Source organism: Acomys minous, assembly GCF_964271855.1.
Source record: "Acomys minous genome assembly, chromosome: 2".
Classification (NCBI taxonomy): domain Eukaryota; kingdom Metazoa; phylum Chordata; class Mammalia; order Rodentia; family Muridae; genus Acomys; species Acomys minous.
Genome location: NC_140484.1, coordinates 143,147,797 through 143,170,828, shown reverse-complemented (window position 1 = coordinate 143,170,828; position 23,032 = coordinate 143,147,797). Strand labels below are relative to the sequence as shown.

General features: G+C 41.4%; 1 protein-coding gene across 3 annotated transcripts in view; it reads right to left on the bottom strand.

Annotated features, from left to right (window-relative positions):
- FAR1 (fatty acyl-CoA reductase 1) overlaps positions 1 to 20,778 on the bottom strand; it is a 57,803-nt gene extending 37,025 nt beyond the window's left edge. The window contains exons 1-2 of one of the 3 annotated variants that reach the window (XM_084772994.1): positions 20,607 to 20,778; positions 8,114 to 8,166 (exon numbers count right to left, since the gene is read on the bottom strand). The gene's annotated coding sequence lies outside the window, so the exon portion shown is untranslated. Of the gene's footprint in view, positions 1 to 8,113; positions 8,167 to 20,515; positions 20,575 to 20,606 lie in introns of those variants that run through there. The other 2 variants (XM_084772993.1, XM_084772995.1) reach the window with 2 other exon arrangements.
- Positions 20,779 to 23,032: the final 2,254 nt, after the last annotated feature.

Sequence of the window (23,032 nt, the reverse complement as noted above, 5' to 3'; positions counted from 1 at the left end):
AAGATGACCAGGCAACAACTTCTGACTGTCCTTGTTCTCAGCGCAGTACGATCCTCCTGTAACTAACATGACCATTTTTACACTATCCAGACCTTTCATCTTTATATCAACTGGTTCCTGAGCCCAGTCCTGACCAACTGCATTTAATCTACACTGACTGGCTCTCTTAGATTCTTTAACTTTTACAACATTCTGTCATTTAAATATTATTTGAAGTGTAATGTGCAATTTTAGTGTTGCACTAGTTGTTAACACCAAACTTTTAACAAATAATTTAATGGCTGTAAGAGTCACAATTTCAAGTGAAACCAGGAATATTGGTGAAGATAAGCTGATAAAATTTACATGGCTTGCAAACTTCATATTCAATACATCTCTGAAAGACGCAAGTCACTGTTAGAGTAACTGTCACAGCTCATTCATGCCAACTGACATGGTCAGCAGGATTCTGTTTGTCAAAGACAGAATCCAATAAATAGAAATTATTGGCAAATAACTGAAAAATATCAAGCCATTTGGTGATACAGGCAAAATTCAACACCCTTATCAGCTACTTTTGAATTAACAAACAAGTAATTTTTTTAAAGAATCATTAACTTTGTAGTGTAATTATTAAGACTCAGAAAAAGATTATTAAAAAGACTAAAAGATAACTATTTATTGGTTACATATTGCATACAACACACACATGTATATAACTCACTTTTTAGTCTCAGGAAAGAAATTAATGATTTTAGCAAAACCAGGCTTATATCAAGTACCTGAAGGTTCCAAGACATACACCAGAACAGCTCCCTGGCTGATGATAATTAACAAGCCCTCAAACACTCTCAAGAGCTGCTCCTGCTCTCAGACTACTCTAGTAGGCACACCCACCCACCTGCCCCAATCCCTTTTTTGAGTCAAGGTCTCTCTTGTGTTGCCCTGTCTGTTCTGCAACTCTCTCTGTAGACTGGGCTGGCCTTGAATTCAGAGATCTCCCTGCCTCGGCCTCCCGAATTCTGTCTTGGATTAAAGAAAGATGTGCGTCACCACCACCTGGCCATTACATGTAGCCCCTTTAGCTGAGCTATTCTGAAATTTTTAAACACAAAAATGGAGATGAGCCATAATAGTGCTAATACAACAAAAAATGGCTCGAGCACCTTGTTGCAAAGCTTTCCAGCAGTATTTAGAACATTTGCAAACATACACAGGCACCAAGCCCTAAAGAATAAATATTATCTTTTTTTTTTAATTCTCAAATACCCATTAGTAGTGAAATGTAATTACAGAAACATATTTTATATAGCAATGCAGTTGAAAGAGCTCTCAAATATTAGCCAAAGAATACAGATGAAAAAAATAATATGCTCTGTGCAAGTCTCTTCATGTAAAGTGCACACACACCAGAACTCAAGACACTTGAGGGAGACGGAAGGGGCACAAAGCAGGCCTGTGGAGATCAGGTTCTTTCCTTGGGCCACATGTGACTATAGGAGTGAGTTCACCTTATGATTACTCACTGGGAAAGCTGCACTTCAAGCTTTTGCTTAGACTTCAGGAAGTTTTGTTTCTCCTGTGTCGTTCCTAAGCCGCACCACGACTCCTAAGTGGTCCTACAGGAAGCCCTGCACACTTAACTTGATTCTAATGAAAGCGGCCTGAGATACTATCTAGACCATAGTTCTCAACCTGGGGGTCAAACAACCCGTTCAAAGGGGCTGCACATCAGACATCCTGCATGTCAGACATTTACACTACAACTCATATAACAGCAGCAAAATTACAGTTATGAAGTAGCAACAAGAATAATTTTACAGTTGGGGGATTACCACAACATGAGGAACCAAATTAAAAGGTTGCAGCATTAGGAAGATTGAGAACTAACAGTATTTAAAACAGCTAACTGCCAGCTACTTGTGCCCAGCACAGGAAAGCTGGAACTTCAGTCTGAAGGCCGGATGCCACTTAGACACTACTCTAACAAGAAAGACAAGCAGAGCTTTACAAAGCCTTGCCTCGTAAGGATCTCAAAGCCTTAAATCTGAACTCTGTTACTTAGTACCTAACTGTTAAGGCGCCCACCTACCCACATAACTCTAATTCACTCCCAGTTCTCCAAAGACAAAAGACAAAGCAACAAACCACCACCCTAAGGCCAACTCTCCCCTTTTCTCTGGTTTTGCATATAAAACTTTATTGGAATAACCTCAAACATAGAATTTCAACCTACCTGCATTTCACTGTAACAGAGACTGTATAGTCCCAAAGCCTAAAATATTCTATCTGGCCTTTTATAGAAAGTTTAGGGGCCTTCAGCCTAGACCAAGACACTAAGTTTGTGTTCCTTTTTTCTGGGAATGCATTCTGATTTCTCACTATTCCTTAACTCTCTGACTTGAATCCTGACACCATCCCCATGTGCCTTTCCTAACACTAACACTAAAGTGATGGTCTCTACTGAAACTTCCAGTTAGTCCCTAATTTTCCAGACAAAAACAAAAAACAAAACAAAACCCCTATAAGAAACAGTCAAATGGTACGACCACATAGACTAATGGGGCAGTTCTATACACTCCAACACCTCACACACCTCACAGCCCAGCTTAGGGCTCAGGACACCCCTTCTGTGCCCACTCTTCTTTAGACACTCTCAGTCGTGTGCACCACAGGTGAACACCCCACTAGTAATTCCCAAACATTAAAGGACACACAAGTCACGGGAGTGTGGGGGTGGGGGGGGCAGCTGTTAAAAGTGCTGATTCTAAATTAATTCGCTTATGCTCCTGAAATCTGCTAAGTGATCCTGGGGCCTCTCTCTAAACTAACCCATGTCTACTACCTGCTAAAAGAGGTCCTGTGCCCCTGAGTACCAAGGATATGTAATAGTTTGTAATAATCTGTTTTAATGAAAAGAAAATGAAGTATCAGAATATTCCTTCCTTCATTCACATCCCTCTTGTACAAACATACTCACTGACATCAAATATCTAGAATGACATGAAACACCATTTCAAATTGCTCTAAATGGTAGAGCAAAATGTATTTTTTTTATCTATCACAATAACCAATAAAGGCTCTTTAAAAAAATAATAAAGTGTACAAAAGGAACAGTATCTTAATGAGGGAATGTAATTTAGCAATGTCTATAAAAATGTAAATGCTCATTACCTCTGACCTTAGAACTTATCCTCCATTCTAGAAATTATCCTCCATTCTTCCTTGCACTTGTGTTCCCCTGCTGGTATAGTCTGTATTTAAGCAAAGACTACAGTGGCCTGGGATAGAATATATTGGTAAGAAGTACATTCATGATTAAATAACTCAAAATGACATCTATATCACATCTCCTCCCCACAAGGTTCAGGTATCATTATAGGAAAGGATCAAAAAAAGTCTTGAAAATCCAGAGTTCTGGGAGGAGACACTGATGAGACAGTGTCACAACAGGACAGCTGTGGCTACCTCAAAGATCAGCATTAAAGCATGGAAACACCTCTACTCCTATCTGAGGAGCTACTGACAGCTGTTGGCTTCTGCAGGAGGGAAAGTCAGTTTTTCTTTAGTGGTCTGGATCCTGTAGATAGACCACATTCCAGTGGATGGCTTCACACCCACTCAATATATAAACAACACAAATTGCAATTAGTGGGTAAGGAAAAAAAAGATATGACTTAGGAAGGGGTTGGTTGGAGGAGGCTCTGGGAGCAGTTAGAAGGGGGGAGGGGGTCTGGAGAGATGGCTCAACAAATAAGAGCACTGGCTGATCTCCCAGAAGACCCAGGTGCAATTCCCAGCGCCCACACAGCAGCTCACAACTGTCTGTAACTCCAGTTCCAAGGACCTGGCACCCTCATATAGGCATAAATGCAGGCAGAACACCAATGCACATAAAAATAAATAAATCTTAAAAATATTTTTAAATGAGGCTTGGGTGAATACGATTAAATAGACTGTATTCATGTATGAAATCCTAATAAAATGTATTAATAATACTTAATATGTAAAAAATATTAAAATTAAAATGTTTAATATTTTTAAAGTTATTTTATGTGTGTGGGTATTTTGTCTGCATGTATGTCAGTGGACCGCTTGCATGCAATGCCTACAGAGGTCAGAAATGAGTGCTGGAGCCTCTGCAACTAGAGTTACGGGTGATGTTGAGAAGCCATGATGGTGCTGGAAACCAACTCATGTCCACTGAAAGTAACCCAGTACTCGTAGCTGCTGAGCCATCTCCCCTCCTTCTCCCCAGATATTACTTTAAAACACCCAAATTGCAATACACGGATACTGATTTTCTGGAAAAGTAATTTCTTAAATGTATACATGCTCTTATGGATTATTCTGATAGAAGAGCCAGAAAGTTAGCCATGCTGGTTGCTTCTGAAGAAACTATGTGAAGAAAGACCTGGAGTGGGGTGCAGGGCGCTGGCTTTTCTTTACCCTGCCATATGTTCTTTCATGTGCGTGGGCTATGTATTTTTTAATGTCTTTGTAAAACATGGAAAAGTATGAAAATGTTGTTAAAATTATAAATCATAACTTCCCCTCTCAACTCTCTATTTTATACTATCTGTTATTCTACAGTAACTACAAATTGATTTTCAACTGTAATTAAAGTGAGTCCAGGACAGCCAAGGCTACAGAGAAACCTTGTCTCGAAAAACAAAACAAAACAAACAAACAAAATTAGAAAATGTTTTAAGGAAAAAACAAAACAAGTGCTCTGGTGAAAAGGTGTAATCTTTTTTCTGGTAACCTTTACTCATAAATTTGTTCCATTTCCTTATTAAAAAGCTCCTTATATATGAAACTATTGCTTTAAAAAAGCAAACTTGATAAAAAGGTTGACTCTTGACTACAAAGCCCGTCCCACCGGGACAGGATCGACTTCTAGTTCCTGCCTCACTTCCTTCACGATGTTCACCACGACTGTGAAGCCCTACTCCACACAGCACTGCGGTCAGTCTGCACCGGCTCTACCCACATACATCTTTCTCACTGTTATTTACTGCACAGTAACTGACACAAAGGATCTTTGCAAGGGCTCACCTCCATGTTTTCCCTTCTACAAATTTAGAGCAGCTAAACACTGAATGTGAAAGTCTTAAAAAGGACGCCTAACTACTCAGTCCTGCTATCAATGTCCATCTCCAACAGCTCCGCCTCAAAGTGGTTCTATTCACTCTTCTATTAAAACTGGCTCCTCTATGCATCTAATACACAAACATATTGGTCAAAGCCCACTAGTAGAGATAGTTGGAAGAACAAATGGACAAGGAGGACAGTACTTCTGTTTCACTCTCTCTCCCTCCTCCCCCACGCCCATTCTGTGGGCCTGTGTAACCAAGAACCCTGCATACACAGGAAACGGCTCTTTATCCTCACCCTCTTTTCACTGTTTTTTTTAAGACAGTGTCTCATTGGCTGCCCAGACAGGCTTAAATTTGTAAGCCTTGTGCCTTAACCTCTCAAGCACATGGGATTACAAGCCAGCACCACCAAATCTGTCTTTACTCATTATTAAACTCCCAATCTGGTATCATTCTTGTGTTTACCACAGCATGTGCAATGCTGGTTTGTCACTTTTTTTTTTTTTTGGTTTTTGGTTTTTGGTTTTTTAGTTTTTCAGGACAGGGTTTTCTCTGTGTAGCTTTGGCTGTCCTGGACTAACTTTGCAGACCAGGCTGGCCTCGAATTCACAGCAATCTGCCTGCCTCTGCCTCCCGAGTGCTGGTATTAAAGGTGTTCGCCACCACTACACACCTTGCCACTTTTTTTTAACTTTGCTTATCTCACTTTTCTATATGTCAACTGGAAGATCTCTTGTCAGCAGCAGACAGGCTTATAGCATATAGTTAACCTAAATGATTTTTTAAAAACATTCCTTAAGTTGTATAACTTAAAAAGTAAGATGTAAGCTGGAGAGATGGCTTAGAAGTTCCAGAGAACATACTGTCCTTGCAGAGAACTCGAGATGGATTCCCAGCACTCACTGGACAGCTAGCTCACAAGCCCTTGTAATTCAGCTCTAGGCAATCAAATGCCTTTAGCTTTTGCAGACACTAGCACTCAGATGTGCATACCCACTACACCTTCACACACAATTAAAAATAAAGTAGTACCTAAAAAAAACTTAAATGAAAAATAGTTTCAAATACCCCTCAGATGAAGAAATCCAAATTTCTAAACATGGGTCAGCAAAGGTTTCTAAAGGGCTAAAGAGCAAACTATTCTGTGTGTGAGGCACTGCTCAGAAACAACTTTGCAACTTCTACTATAGCACAAACGTAGCTTGTGTTTGAAACTGTCATCCTACTATCCACTGTGGATTATTAAGAGTAGAAATCTAATCCAACTATTATGTTTAGAGGTGAAGTCTTTGAGAGGTGATGAGGTCATTAAGTTGACACAGTGGACAGCCCTTGACTGAATATTGACAGGCTGGGGTGGGGGGCAGAGGATACATTCCCACCTCTTGTCATATAATAACCTTGGGACTTTGTCAACAAGGAAAACATCACCAGATACAGCCCCTAAGCCTCCAACTCTAAGCTAAATAAACTCCTCTTTATGAAAGTATTCAGTCTCAGGTATTTCCCAGCTGTTCTAATAATACATGAATACAATAATTACAGCAATGTAACATGGACTAGGCAGCTATAGAGAATAAATGAAATGGCAGGGATATGTTGCAATAAAATATAACAAGCCAGAAAGCCACCATTTGAAGACCATGGTTGGCCAAGGCCTGTTGTAACCAATCTCAGGAAATGAAGCAGGAGCAAGAGGAGCAGCTCAGACACACAGGCCAGGAACCACTAACTAACGCAGGGAGAACAGCATGCGACAAGGTCGGAGGCTGGAGGTAAACAGCATCAAGCCAGGGATGGCTCTGCCCGTACTTGCCTCACACTTCCAGCCTCTAGAACCATTTATTCAATGAAATAAATTTCCATTGAAATAAAGAGCCAACTGTGTGAAAACTTATAACCATCTCCCTAAGAAACTAATAGGAGGCCAAATGTCATAGTGATTACAATTAAGGCTCTGAACAAAAGACCTTCTAAAGATAATGCCTAGGCTGCAGGTCACGATAAATTCGCACTCTTCCCAACAGAGGAAGACAGCGGCAGCTACAGAACTACACTCTAAGGGCTTGCAACTGGTATAGCTTTTCAAATGAGAACAGGACAGAATAGGAGAAAAGTTTTCACACTAAATATGAAAGCTCAGGAGAAGGTAAATGTGGGAACACAGACTACATCTGTATGTCACCAAGTCTCAGTAAATAGCAACAGACACAGAAAAAGTAGTATTCTGCTTTTATGTCACTATTTAACAAAGTGATTTATAGCAATCACTTAATTCTCTCACAATTTCCTCAAATCAGGAATTTAGAAAAGGTTACACCAAGCAATTGCAAGTGAATAGCTCTGGTTCTTGAGCTTAAGTGCCAGTGTCTCTCCAAACAAGGCAGCCTGGGCTCCTTTACAGCACATCAGCTCAGGCTGGTTAGACTGCTTCCAAAGCTGCCAGTGTCCTCAGAACCAGGAATGGACGTCCAGCAGAAGCTCTCTCACCTCTGCTGACAGTCAGAAGCCACTACAGTAGAACGTTTTATTGACAAGTGACCTGAAGACAGCTCACACTCAAGACATAGAATGACAAGCCCTCTAACGGCTTCTGAATGCTGGAATGGTGCCTCGAGTTGTGGCTGTTGCTATGGGACCCCCTCACCCAACTCAGCTGGTTTTTGCAGTTCAATGTCCAAGGAAAAAGATGAAGATGAATTACGTCTCTAACTTCTGAGAGCAAGTCTCCCCCTTCACTGCCTGCGGTGAATACTACCTTTACCTGCAGCTGAGGGATGCAGATGTAGCTGGGTCAGCAGGTGAGTGAGCACAGTCTACACATAAACACAGCGTGGCCTCATCTTTCCCAGGGATTGTCAGCCACTGTAAACCAAGTCGAGCACTCACAAAGCAAATTAAGCGTGGTATCCCCCCAAACCAAAATGATCCTAGGCTCAATGCAAAAAGAACATAGTCTGGCCAGGAAGGGCGTATTTGGGAACCCTTGGAGGCTCCATAAGAAAGGCAGGAACTCTCAACAGGGCCAACAGTACCTTGACTTTTTGTTGTTCAAGGAGTCTCTGGGTCCCTTCCTCAGTAACCGAATCTGTGAATGGACAAAATAAGAACAATTCAGTTTAATAGTCTGTTTTTGCTTTTCAGTGATGGAGACTAGCCCCAGTGCCTTGTAGCATGCAGTTTAATAAATCCCAACTGACTTCATTTTCTATCCTATAGTCAAACAATACTTCATTCTATTAGATAAATAAGAATTCCAAGGAACTTGGAAGTTACTAGTGGGGTTTGCTGTTGTTTGTTCTTTCTTTTTCTATTTAAACAGTCTTGCTATGTAAGCCAGGCAGACCTTGCATTCAAGAGTCTCCATCTCCTAAATGCTAAGATTATAAGCATACACCATGTATTATAAAAAGGTTGGTTTTCTATACCAAAACAAATAGCCGGGCGTGGTGGCGCACGCCTTTAATCCCAGCACTCGGGAGGCAGAGTTGGGCGGATCGCTGTGAGTTCGAGGCCAGCCTGGTCTACAAAGTGAGTCCAGAACAGCCAAGGCTACAAAGAGACCCTGACTCGAAAAACCAAAAAAAAAAAAAAAAAAAAAAAACAAATAGACAAAAAGGCTAAAGAAAGAATAAAACAAAAGGTACACCACAATTATAAGTCAGCATAAAGTCATCTTCCTTGTAAAGCAGAGGCAGGTTTAGAACAGAAAAACAACTGATTGGTCAATATCAGATTTTTTTGAAGGTTATCTTTTTTTGAATTAAGGAAGAAGGTACTTTATCATACCAAATGAAACTAGCCCATATGGGAAGTTTCACTGTTACGGCTGCAATACTAACTTCCCTAGAAGTCAAAGAACAGCTGAAAGCTTCAGCTTGGTAATACACAACTTTTACATGAACAACTCCATTATTTTTTAATATAGGTTATGGTAGGGACCAGTATAGAAATCTTACTACAATGGCTTCCTCTAAATTTTATTTACCAAATGAGTGCAGCAAATAACTGGGGGTGTATATACATACACCCATGTATGTGGAGGCCAGATTCAACCTCAGGTGCTATTCCTAAGGAACATCTGCTTTGTTTTTTGAAACATCTCTCATTAGCTTGGAGCTTACTGCGCAGGCTAAGCTGTATACCCAGCAAGCCTCAAAGATAACCTGCCTGCACCTCTCCAGGGTTAGCAAACAAGTGCACCGCATCTGGCTTTCTGTGGGTTCTGAAGATCAAATTCAGGTTCCCAAGCTTGAGTGACAAGCGCTTTACCTATTGAGCCATCTTTCTCCCCATGCTCCCTTCCCATGTACTTAAGCTAGCAAAATTTTAAAAATGTGGTCCCATGGACCTCATACTTTCAAACTTTTATACACAGAGGCACAAACAAATATATAGACACCAAATAATCAAACTGATTGAATAACACCATTTTCCATTTCAATTAGCTTTAACTAGATTACCACACTTGAAGTTGATACCCTTTTAACAACAACAACAACAAAAAAAGACAATTCACTTCCATGAGACTATGAAAGAACCTTTACATATATATACACACATAAACACATATATAAAGATCTGAAGGCACATTGGAGGACAAAGATCTAGTTAGTGTCTTTTTTGGTAACTGCAAAAAGTAAACTAACAAATTTATGAACAAGAAAATTGTATCCATTTATTATGTACAACATGTTTTAAAATGTATGTACATTGTGAATGCAATCTATATGTAGTCCTTTCAGTTAAAAAGTATAAAATTCCCATGAAACTAAGCTACAGACAACAAATAAACAGCCAAAATGCAAACTCAAACTGTACAAACTATGGTCACACAGCAAAGGACAATGAGTTCTTTTTCCTCTTCTCAAAAATTAAGGCTTATCAGGCAGTTTCCACAGACAAAAGAATAGCTCTAGCATCTTGGATAACATTTCTTTCTTCAATAAAAGATGCTAGTGTCCAACTGTTGTGAGCATCCATTGAAGCAGACATAATAGCCACTCTGTTTGCCTGCATGGACACTGATGTGGCCCTAGTGTCTAAGGCCCTTGGTGGTGGGGAATCTGTCGCCCATTAGACTAGTTCTGGGGCTATTACACAGACATTTTGTGCACTAGCGTCCTTCTACAAGCTCAGCACTTTCACTCGAACTAACGTGCTTCTAGCATCTTACCCTGAGAAACTGTAGATGCCGAGACCTTGTGTGAAGAATAACCAGCTTACACTACATCAGAGAGGAAGCATGGACCCTATGGCACTGACAGTACATGCTTACAGGAAATTCTAACATTTTCCTGTTCCTATTTCAAAGCTTAAGGCCTATGCTGGTAATTACTATAAAACCAATTGAAAAAGAACTGTGTTCCTTTTTATACATAGCATGGTAGAAAAAAAGGATACTAACTACAAAGAAACATCAAAAAATATATAATACAAACAGTCTTAATAATGAGTTTAATCACTGAATAGAGTGGTGGACTGGAAATCAGTTTTACCAAGTCTGCAAAGTAAACTAAAATACCTTCTTTTGCTTAAAAAGCATGAAGATTGTATATTGTCCACAATATATTTCATGATTAACTTTTTTTTTTAAATTCTGAGCTTAAATTGATGTTTAAAAACACTACACTTTAACCCTAAACACTACATATGGACTATATGACCCAAAATTGAATCAAATTAATAATCATGTATCTTACACAGTATAATTAAAGTTTATAAACCCTATTGACAAAATTAAACCTTCAAAATTAAACTTTCAAAACATGGTGACAAAATTGGGTGTCTGCAAACACGCTCATAACTGCAAGCACAGTTATGACTCAATATGACTATCCCATCGAATGATTTGTATACAATCCTTAAAGCAGGAAATTGCTCTGGCTCTCTGCCTCAGAAGTCCACTACACTTTACCTGTACTCTTGTATTGCTTTCTTCAGAAAGCTTCTGAATCTGTTTTTAAGGTTAAATCTAAAAACAGGGACGTTTTGTTGGGAAATGGGGTTGGGAAACTGTAAACTATGCCCAATCAGATTAGTGAAAGTAATTAGCATATCAAAGACTACAAGATATCCAGAGGTAAAGAAACTAAGTGAACTTCAATTCGGGCCTTCACAAACCTCCCAATACACCAAGGGAAACAACGCTGGCTAAGAGCCTGTGATCACCAGATCAGCCATCTAAGTCATACTTCTCTAAAAATGGGACAAACCTCTGAATACAACGCATCACTGTCCTTTGATAAGGCCACATATAAATAAGACGTTAAACTAGCTAGCAAAAAATAGAAAAAAATGAGCATTATCAAACTATCTGAAGGACTTGTACCTTTATTTAAGTACTAAGTCTGGTTACTTCAACCAATAATGCAACCACTCTGATACTCAGACATACTATTGCCAGTCAAATCCTGCTGTCCAGATCTTGTCATGGTTTTCAACTACTAGTCCTGTGTTACAACAACAAATCACCATTAGTTTAGATTCATTACCAATTTACCTGTAGTTATTACTAAATGTCTACAATTTCATCATTGGTTTTATAACCAACAATATTTACAACTCAATTAGGAACTACTTCTATTCCTAATGAAAATCTCCCCCAAAATACACTGGTATCTTGATAACCATTATTATTCCCCTAGAAAGTTTCAGCTTTAGAAGCTTCAGAGGTGCTCTTATGAGTCCTTTCTGATTAAGGGGACATGAATATGGGGAAGGAGGGAGGACTTTTCTCTGGCCACAGCAAGCAAAGATGATAAAGAATTCAGAATCAGGGCCTGTTGTGTAAGCCGTGATAACATCTACACTTGGATGCCAACGATCCTTCTGGTCTCTAGTTTTGAGTGAGAAGATGTCTTTAAAGGACTGAATCCTGTAATCTCTTCTCAAAAATCAGTTCCTTTTAAAACCTATCACATAGCTAAATGCTATCAGAAAAGGACAGGTTGTATCCAAGTCACAAGGGTAGTAATGTCTAGGGACTTTCTGGATTTCCAGTATGTTTTCAGCTATAGAACTAAATTCAGGTACTTGGCAGCCTACCCTAAAGTAAGTCTTCTAACCATTCACAATACTAAGAACGAAGCAAAAATAAGCAAATTATCAGTCATAGAGCTAAAGCCTCTAGTCCTAAAACACACTGGTCTCTGTAATATTGAGAACCATAATGAAAAGATAGCCGATTTTTTTTTAAAGTGTGTGTGTGTGTGTGTGTGTGTGTGTGTGTGTGTGTGTGTGTACACGTATGCCACGTGTGGGCCATGTGTGGTGGTCACAGGATAACATTCTAGAGTTGGTTCTCACAGAGATGCACTGCTCCTGAAAGATCTGGCGTGTCTGTCACCTACTGCTTCCCAAGTGCAGGGACTGCGGGTGTTCATCATCCCACCTGGCTTTTTTATATGAGTTCCAGGAATCAAACTCAGCTCACATCTTACAGCAAACATTCTTACCTGTTAAGCCATCTTTCTGGGTCTAGTCAAAAACCTTCAAAGTTTAAAAGAGTAACAAGAATCAGAGTCCTCAGTTACTACAAGACTGGGACCACCATAACCTTGCTTGGGCAAATTAGTTAGCCTCCTGGTTCCTTGTTCAGTTCACTGAGAGGCCAAATCACAACATATTCTAGCTCACAAAGTCTGTATTTCTAACTATTAGTCATTAGAACAGACTGTTTCCTAGTCTTACATTTGATACTTAGGGAATTATTAACTCCAAAAGGTCACCAAGGTTATCACTTTAAAGCAATTCACCTACTATTTACCATATTCAGTCTACCAAAAGTTCCACTATCAGCTAATTTACCTGCTTCCTCTCTTCTAAGGATTCTGCTTATGGTAATGACTTAATATTATTATGACCTATATTTTAAGTGTAAACCACAGGTTTTAAAAAATTACACATTTCTAAGAAACTCACTAAAAAACACTCTTCAAACTAAGGGGATGATGACAAGTTATGGGCCTCAGGGTTCTCACAGACAATCAATCCATCAGCCAAACTCTGCTTTACTTGTAGAACTACTTCAACCCAGATGGGAAAAAATATGTTTTGGGTTTTATTGTTGTTGTTGTTGTTTCTTCCACAGACCTTGTTGTTTAAGGGTAAGGTCAGGTAAAGAATTTTCTTCTGCTCCAAGAAAAAGAAAAGGTATTTATGCATTCTACTATGTTCCAATTTCTGTTCATTCAAACAGGCACAGCCCCACATCATGTATAAAAAATACTATACACCTATTACAAAATATTTTGTACTTACTTCTGTATCATTAAACTGCTTATGGCTAAATATGGTGGTATGTACCTGTACTCCCAGCACTCTGGAGGCTAAGGCAAAAGGATGGTTAGTCAAGTCAGTACAGCCTATGTAAAAAGACCCAATCTCAAAACAAAACAACAACAACAAAAGTTAACCAAAAACCTGTCTATGGCTTACTACTTTGCCCCCAAGAATTCAATTAAGAATCCAACTGGTCTACTTTTTTTTTTTTTTTTTTTTTTTTTTTCGTTTTTCGAGACAGGGTTTCTCTGTGTAGCCTTGGCCATCCTGGACTCACTTTGTAGACCAGGCTGGCCTCGAACTCACAGCGATCCGCCTACCTCTGCCTCCCGAGTGCTGGGATTAAAGGCGTGCGCCACCACGCCCGGCCTCTGGTCTACTTTTTAAGCAAGTACTTGCATGATAAGCTTCATAACTTTATAATTCCTATTATTTCACTTACTTATAGGAATTCGTGATGGCGCACACCTTTAATCCCAGCACTCAGGAAGCAGAGGTAGTGGATCTCTGGGAGGCTGAGGATAGCCTGGTCTACGAATTGAGTCCAGGACAGCCAGGGTTTTTACACTGAGCAACCCTGTCTCAAAAAAACAAATAAAATAAAAATCACTTACTGGTTAAAGGTAAGGATAACATATAAAATTGAACAGAGTTGAATTTTCACAGAATCTTTTCTGCCTATACACTAAAGAATGGATTATCACCTAGATATGTTCAGGGGTAGAACACTTACCTAGTGTAAGGCCTGGTTTCAATCACTAGCACTGCACAACGGGGAAGGGGATATTAAGCCAGGATTCACAGCTCTGAGACGCACGCTGAGCTACAGCCACCGCCTAAGCTCTGAACATCTTAAGAAGCCACTAAAATTACACCAAAAGTTAAATATAGTATTCTCTTCTAAAGAGGCAAGACAAATCTTTATGAAGATGACTGGAGAGGTTTGTAAACCTGAAGAACTTCTACATTCTAGGAAATAAAAGTTATTTTTAGACTATTTCATCAGATGCCATGGTATAAACTCCCTCAATTCAGAGATCTCTCATGAATGTCTATGCCCACATTTCTAAGAAGTCTATGAAATACAATAAACTATTTCAAAATCTGAAGTTTCTCAAATGGTTAGCACATGTGTATGTACACAAAAGAACCACTATTGAAGTCTCTATGTGATTTATACCTAAAAGCTGATGGCACACACCAACAAACACTTTAGCCAAAGTACATCAATTATTACATGCTGGCATACAATATTGATGAGATACAGGCACTTTTTAATGGGATGTGCTGAATAATCCACCAGGGACAATGATACATTCACAAAACATTGTGCCTTGATTTTTAGTACAACAAATGGCTTTTTCCATGAACTGATTCAAGAATCTTCACTATGCCCATATCTTATTTGGGTATAAAAGATAAAGAGATACAAATTAAGATATAATTTATTCATTGGAGCCAAAGTTAGATTATTACCATATATATGTTATATATGTAACATATATATATAACATATATATATATAATGTTCCTTTTACCACACCACCTATGCCTTCTCTTTCAAGCTATCTAAATTCTCCTTCATTTCAGAATAGTTCAATTTATTACATGTTTGAAGTGCACAATCCAGCACTGCTACATTGTTTCCTAACACTCTACCTGACCCAACACCTTAATATATCTGATTTCTCCTGCAGTAGAAAGCAGAAGCTTTAAGATACATTTATATATAAAAATGTTTCCATCCCACTTCGATTAGCATATCTATTGTTAGGCTGTCTGGCAATTTTTTTTTCTAATTTACTTCGAAATTGTGGGCAAAGTAAATAGAGGTTCAAGCTATAAAGCAATATGGACCAGAAGTTTATAGCTTTTAAAGGCAGTGGATAAATAACAGAAAGATTCTTTTTTGTTTGTTTGTTTGTTTTGTTTTGTTTTGTTTTCCAAGACAGGGTGTCTCTGTGTAGCCTTGGCTGTCCTGGACTCACTTTGTAGACCAGGCTGACCTTGAACTCACAGTGACCCCACCTGCCTCTGCCTCTAGAGTGCTGGGATTAAAGGTGTGCACCACCACAGCCCAGGATCAGAAGGATTCTTATTGACAGGTCCTTGAGTTTTCTCCTTTGTACATTTGTTAAAAACAGAATAGATTTAGTTTTGGTAAACAGACTAGGCAAAGATAACTTTCAATGAAACTACACCTACACACACACACACACACACACACACACACACACACAGAGGCAGAGTCTTACTATACTGCCTTGGCTGTCCTGGCTCACTATGTAGACCAGGCTGACCTCAGACTCACAGAGATTCGCCTGCCTCTGCCTCCCAGGTGCTGGGATCTGGCTAACTTCAACACTTTTATTGCTGCTGTTACCTGTGGTTCCCAGGACTGAACTCTGGGCCTTGCACATGCTAGGTACTTTTTTCCTGTCTCTAAGCTACAATGTTAGGGTCTCAACAGCTCTTTAAAAATTATATATACTTTACCAATATGTTATTAGCTCAGATAAGAGATAACAATCAACCATTACTAACAATTTAATGAGTATCTTCTATCTAAGATAGCCTATCTCAGTAAACATAAGATACAAAAAGGAATTCATCATTTACAGTAATTAAGAACACAACTATATCCTTAGGAGTCCATGACAAAAATGACAGGAGGAAAGAAAGGGAAATAAAAAGGGAAAACAAGGTAAAAAACGATAAGGGTTTTAAAGTTCTCCTCCCTGCCACCATGACAGATGAAGAAACTAAAGCCCAGAGAGGGGAAGTGACTTGCCTACCGTTAAACATGAAATTGCTAAAAGGCCAAGATTAAAAACCCAAACCTGCTGATTCACAGTTCAATGTGAATTTCCTGCATTATGACACATTTTCTATATCCTATTAGCTAAAAAGAATGAAGAATAATTTAAAGGAAAGTAAATGATAAATAAAAAGAAGCTAAAAGGAAAATGAACACAATAAATTCTAAAGCAGTTACATGTAAAAACTACATGCATCTCCCATACTTCCCCATTCTCAGGCACATTTGGCTTTCAGACACAGTATCCATTTCTAACATTTTAAAGATACACTATCAAATACAGCTTCTTTTCAAAAATACTGAAATGGAGAAACATGCTTCTCTTAAACAGGAAGACTCTTTATGAAACAAACTCACCTCTATTTATTTAAAGACTTACAGAGCACAAACACCTGCAGCAGGAGTTTAGCATGGTGGCATATCCCTTAGGCTCAGCAATCAGGAAGCAAAACTTGATCACTGCAAGTTCAAGACTAGCCTGATCTACCTAGAGAATTCCAAGCCAGCCAGGATAACATAGTTACATCATGAATCAAAGAAAGGTGGGGAGAGGGCCGAACCTATCTTTTAAGGTTCTACTTAAGTAGCTACTAAATACTGAAGGCTATGTGACTTTTTTTTCAATTACAGATATTAATTTTAATAAGTAGGTCCTTATCTGTGTGAGGTTTAGAAACAAAGCATGGGTTTTGTGGTTGGTTTGTTTATTTTTCTCTCAGACAGATCTTGCTATAAAACTCAGGATTACTTAAAACTCAGATTCCTCCTACCCCTGCCTTCCCCCGCAGCGCTGGGATTACAGGCACATGACACCATGCCCAGCCAAAGTTAGGCCTAAGTCCTTGTTCCGTCACTTAGCCACAGTTCTCTGATCCTCATTCTTCTCGTTTGTAAAACGTAGCACGCACATAAAACTAAAAGTAATTGTGACCATTTATTTAAGGAACATAATATACTGTCAAGATGAAACAGAAATCACAATATACTTATTCTACAAACTCTACAGGCCAAATGAAGTTTAAATCTAGACTGATTTATAATATTTTTCCCTCTTTATTTGTGAGATTGGACTCACTCTGCACTGACTCTTGGGCAAATCCTCCTACTTTTTGATATGTTTCCCTTTGAATTGGAAACACAAGAGTGAAGTGTGTGTGGTGTGCGCACGTGTGTGTCATACAAGTATGTGCTTCTACATGTGTGTGTCATACAAGTATGTGCTTCTACATGTGGAAACCAGAGGTCGACGTCAGATATTTTCCCCAACTGCTTCTCCACTTTATTTTTGAGACACATCTCTGATTAGACTAGACTAGCAAACCAGCAGGCCCCAGGGATCCTCCTGTCTCCACACCCCAGTGCTGAGAGTGCAGGCATGTGATGCCCAGTGGGTGCTGGGAATCTAAACCAAGGTCTTCATGCTTGCACAGCACACACAGTACTGTGTAAGCTGATCAGTCAAACATAAATGCACCACTTTTATACTGTTTACTGAACTGAAACAACGGGAGGAACTACAGAAATGAGTCGTGGGAAGAAGGAAGCATTTAAGGCCAGAAGAAATACCTAAATGACCCAAATCTATAAGCGGCTCACGGTTTGTTTTTTAACCTTAAGTTTTCTTCTTAAGCACTAAGAAAATAAACGTGAGGACCTTATCTCTATGACTCAAGGTGCTTTAATAACCTAATCCTCCAGATTAAGCAAATACCATGTATTAGGATGTATCGTTTCAATTAACAACAACTCAGAAATTTCTAACATGAGAACAGCCCTTCCAAAATAGCTCCTAAGGAGCAAATGGAAGTAAGGCCATCTCCGCTCTCACCCCAAGCGCAGACTTACAAATTCCCTCTTGGTTCATTTCTGGTGAATGGGTGTTATCACTTAGTGGTAAAAATAACAACGCTCTTTTTATATGGAAAAAAATTTTAAAGTACAGCATTTGAAAACACTCAGATCTTCCTAGTCAAAGATTAAAACATTTCAAAGGGTTCTGCTACGATTTTTCCCTTAATGTGACCATAACTGTAACCACACCAAATATTTATTGAATACTTGTCACTAAGCATGATTGCTCAGGCCCTATCATAATTCACTTCAGCACCTTAAGGTTATATTCACATTTCTTTTTTCCTTACTTAACCCAGTGGTTTCTGTTTAACCACTGTTCTTCTGAGTCTCTAGGTCTTTCTCTCTAACAACTCGGCTCTAGCCTTCTCTAAACAGCATACTCTTCAGTATCTACAAAATCTTTCCAAGCAATCTTTCTTCTTTACTGAATTCTTTTATAAGTCTCTTCTATAACATGCTCAGGTCTGACCTTTGCATTTTCCGGTAAATCATGAATCTCCAGGGTTTACCAGTGCCTGGCATCAAGCAAATGCTCAATTAATGTTTATTGTCTGACTCTGCCAGTCCTGACTTGCCATGTAAAAGCTTCTGTGACCTTAGGCAAATTAAATCTGTCTGAATCTCTCGCTCATCTATAAAAATAAATCAAAAGATGATACTTGGAAAGCTCAAAACCATTTCTAGCACAAACTAGCAATAAATACATTTTGCTATTTCTAACTACCAAAAAACATTTGCAGGGAACCACTTTGTACCAAGCAAGCTTCAACAAGAGGCTTAGCTGATGACCACGTATCTAATTCATTCAGATTCATTCAGACAGATCTGTAATTCACCTTAGAAACGATTTACATTTATGGGGTTTGGGGTTTTTTGTTTGGTTTTTGTTTTGGTTTGGTTTTTTTTTTTCCTACAATTTGCTTATACTTCATCCAAACTACTGTAATCATTTTCGTGTCTACTAATAGCCCATGAACCAACTACTTGTGCAAAGGATCCAAAATTCACCTTTTCCAAGAACCCTGCCCTGCTTGGCTTCACTTGAACTGCTTCTCTGCTTGGAGTAAGGCGGCACGTGGGCACTAGGTTATACTAAGGGCAAAATGTGTTGCCCATAAATACCTTCTATGTCCTGAAGAATGACACGGTGAGCAAGTTAGCATATATACAATTTCTCTCTTCAGTTTTGCCCTTGACACTGTAACTCTTCACGGGCCTTCTGTCCTATCATCAAGCAGAAATTATCCCTTCCATCTAAAACCACGGGAAATGTGGTCCCCTCTTCTCTATCTCCTAATTCTGCCTGCACCCTACAAACAAAAGCTTCAAATAAAAACGCAGAAACCGCATCACACATATACTAATGTCTTTCTTAAGTGAAAACAATTTTGTTTATTTAACTACAAAACTTCTCAAAATTGAAAACAACTGCCCAACAAGCATAATACAGATTGCACTACATTAAAAAGATAACTCGTTCAGGTCTGCACAACTATACTCACATTAATCCTCACTTTTGTTTCTGTAAGACACCTTGCGGCATTCTTATGACATATTACACACACCCAAGATGATAACTCAATCTTTGAAACGTTGCCCTTAGCACTTTCCTTTAAGATAAAGAACTAAACAACGCCCCAATCAAAACCAAATTATACTTAATACCCATTACTTCTGAGAAGGTAAGTTTGTGTGAGCTGTGGCGGATCAGATGGGTCATCCTGGGGACCGGATAAAGGTAGAAGGCTAATGATCAACCTCGGTAGCAAAGCTGAGTGTTCGGACCTGTCATCCTGGGACACTGGCTTTCTCAACTCTGTCCTCACTCCACTATTGACAAAAGATCCACACCCTTGGGCAAGCACACATTACTCCACCTTGGCTGCTCCTTGTGTACTTTCCAAGAAGCGAATAACGCCTTCTAGTCAAACAGCCTCCATCCAGCCCTAATCTAAAAATCTCTCACTCCTCGGCCACCTTCCGGCTTCTGTGCGGACCTTCTTAATACTCCACATGCCCTGTCCCCATTGGTCCAGAGACCTTAACCTTCAAACCCCAACCCAGTTCTCCATCCCTCACCCACCCAACCTCTCCGCAACCCCATCGATGCCCACTTCCCAGGGAGCCAATCCCACTCCGGACCAAGGGCCTCCTCACCGGACGCCCTCTCCAGAGCATCACCCCTTTCCCATCACTTTCTCCCTCCTCCTCAGACCCGGGATCTCTCAATCCCAGGCCTCCACCCTCCTCCGTTAACTCCGGGGCCCCGCCGTGGCCGCCAATGCGCGGCCTCCCGCCGCGGGAGGCGCCCCTGCCTCCCCGGGCTGCAGGCCAGGGCCCTCTCGGCTCCCTCCCCGCGGCCGCGGCTGTTGGGGAGGGCGGCGGCCCGGCCACGCCGCGCAGGGACCGTCCCGGCAGAGGCAGCACCCTCGCCTCCGGGCGGCCGCGGCGGGGCGGGGGCGGGGCGGCTAACAGGCCCCACCTCAGCGCAGCCCGGCCGGGGACTCCCGCAAAACGGCGACCGGGCGCGGAGGGGCCGCGGCCGAGCCTGCGACGGAGCCCGCGCCTCTCACCTCGACGCGGAAGCTCGGGCCTCGCTCTCCCCCTCGGCGATGGCTACGCCGCCGTCGCGCTCTCCTCGCTCGCTTTTCACCGCCCCCGACCGGCTGCCGAAGAGCGGACAGACAGCGGCGCGCCCATTGGCTGTGGCTGCTCTGACGTCACGGATCCCGACCGCGCCTCGGGGTCTGATTGGCTGGCACGGCGCCTCTTTTCCACGTCCGCTCCCGATTGGCTCTCGCGCACACCCTTCCCGGGAGAACCGCTCACCCTCCAGTCTTCTTCAGCCTCCCACCCCCAAAATGGTCCCCTCTCCGGGAGGGGAGGCGGGACCGCCACTGGGTTAGCGGAGGGAGGCCGGGAGGTGGGCGGCTGGACGGCGTGGTGGGAGGGGAAGCGCAGCCAATGGGCGCTCGCCGCACATCCCTGGCTCAGCAGCGCCGTCCCCCGGTCGCCCGCTTCCCGGAGGGTCGCGCCCCGGGCCACGCCCGACTGCCCTGGCGCGGGAGCCCGGCCCACGCGAAAGGTGCGGGGCAAGTGGCGGGCGCGAGAGCCCGCCCAGCAGCCTTTTCGGCGTGCTTGGGTACGTCAGCGTGGGGTACCCCAGATGGGGTCGAGTACCCTCGGCCATAGCTGAGAGTGAGGAGCCTCCTAAGAGAACTGCCAGCTGGTTCCTCGGAATGCGGAACCATCGCTGTGTGTGAACCTCCTGAAGGGCCCATAGGGAGGATAAGCGCCAGGGCGAGGCGAGGGGGGTCCTCATCCACCCGTGAGACTGTCTGCTTGGTCCTTCATCCTCCGAGAAAACCCGGTGCAAGATGCAGGGACAGTGACAGAAGTTTCAGCCTTGGAGGGTGGGGCGTGAGCGGAGGGCTAGGATGCCAGGGAACTTGATGCGAGTCCTGAGCAAGACTGTAGATACACGTAGTTAGTATAACAAGCGTTATATTTTATTATGCTGAGGGTCATCACACACACACACACACACACACACACACACACACACACACACACACACACACACACACACATCTATCTGTCTTCAGTATCCTGGAATGAGATTAAAGTTTAAAATAAGGGCCAAGGATATGTACGTCTAAGCAGGTCCCAGTCAGTGTGTGATGTCACTCGCCATTGACCCATCATTGTTTGGGCTTCAGTCTCATCCTGTTATTGGTCTGGTACATTAAGAACTCTGAAATCTCTTTCGAGAAGACTAGTTCCCTCTCTGACAGACCTCTTTTTTTCCCCAGCATGAGATTTCTAGGGAAATTCTTATTTCTTTGGGGTCCATTGTTTCAGTAGTCTGATTGAGAAACACAAGTGTCTCTTTAGAATTGCTTCCAGGTCTATTAAAGTTCCCCCGCTATTTGTTTAAACGCCCCAATCTTGAGGTGGAATGAGGTCTGAAATGAATATAATAAAATTCAAGGAGGAACCAAGCTCAGAACACATTTAGTGCCAGGTAGCTGTGTATAAGAAGTGTCCTTTATTGGTCATAGTCATAGGGGAGGGGAGTAGGGGGAAAGCAGGAGGGAGGGAAGAATGGGAGGATACAAGGGATGGGCTAACTATTGAGATGTAAAATGAATGAATTATAAAAAAATAAAATTTAATTTAAAAAAAGAAGTGTTCTTTATAACATCTTGGCTTTTGGAAGAGCTGGCCCAAGCAACTCCGTCTTGTTAGTTTGAGACAGGGTTGAAGTCATAAAGCCTAGTCTAATCTCAAACTTAAAGCCCTCTTTCCCACATTCTGGTACTGCAGGTATCTGCTACCATGCCCAGTATGACAACTTATCTCTGAGCAGTGCTCTCTGAAGGCATTGCTGACCATTGTCTCAAATGCTAAGGAGAGGCTGATCTTGGTTGGTGTGGTGGTTTGAATAGGTCAGGCCCCCCACAGTCTCATATGATTCAATGCTTGGCTCACAGGGAGAGAGGCAGGCACTGTTAGAACGTGTGACCTTGTTGGAGGAAGTGTGTCACTGAGGAGGTGGGCTTTGAGGTCTCATATGCTCAAAGTACACCAGTGTGACACAGTCCCCTTCTGCTGCCTGCTGACGAGGTTGTAGACCTCTTGGCTCCTCCTCCAGCACCATGTCTGCCTGCACACTGCCATGTTTCTAATGGACAAAAATCTCTGAAACTGTAAGCCAGCCCCAATTAAATGTTGTCCTTTATAAGAGTTGCCATGGTCTGCGGTGACTCCTCACAGCAGTGGAAACCCAATCTAAGACAGTTGGTATGATTTGATCCCTCTTAAGGGCAAGAGGGGAGTACATAAAAGACGTCAAGGACTTGGTGCCAAAAACCTTTAGGTTCAGTTTAAATAACTGAGGTATAGAAGTGGATCTTAGATCAGGCATATCTGAAGTCCATTTGGCTTGTCCTGTGAATAGCACCCGCTAGTCAGACCTTACAGGTTAGACTGCATGGAG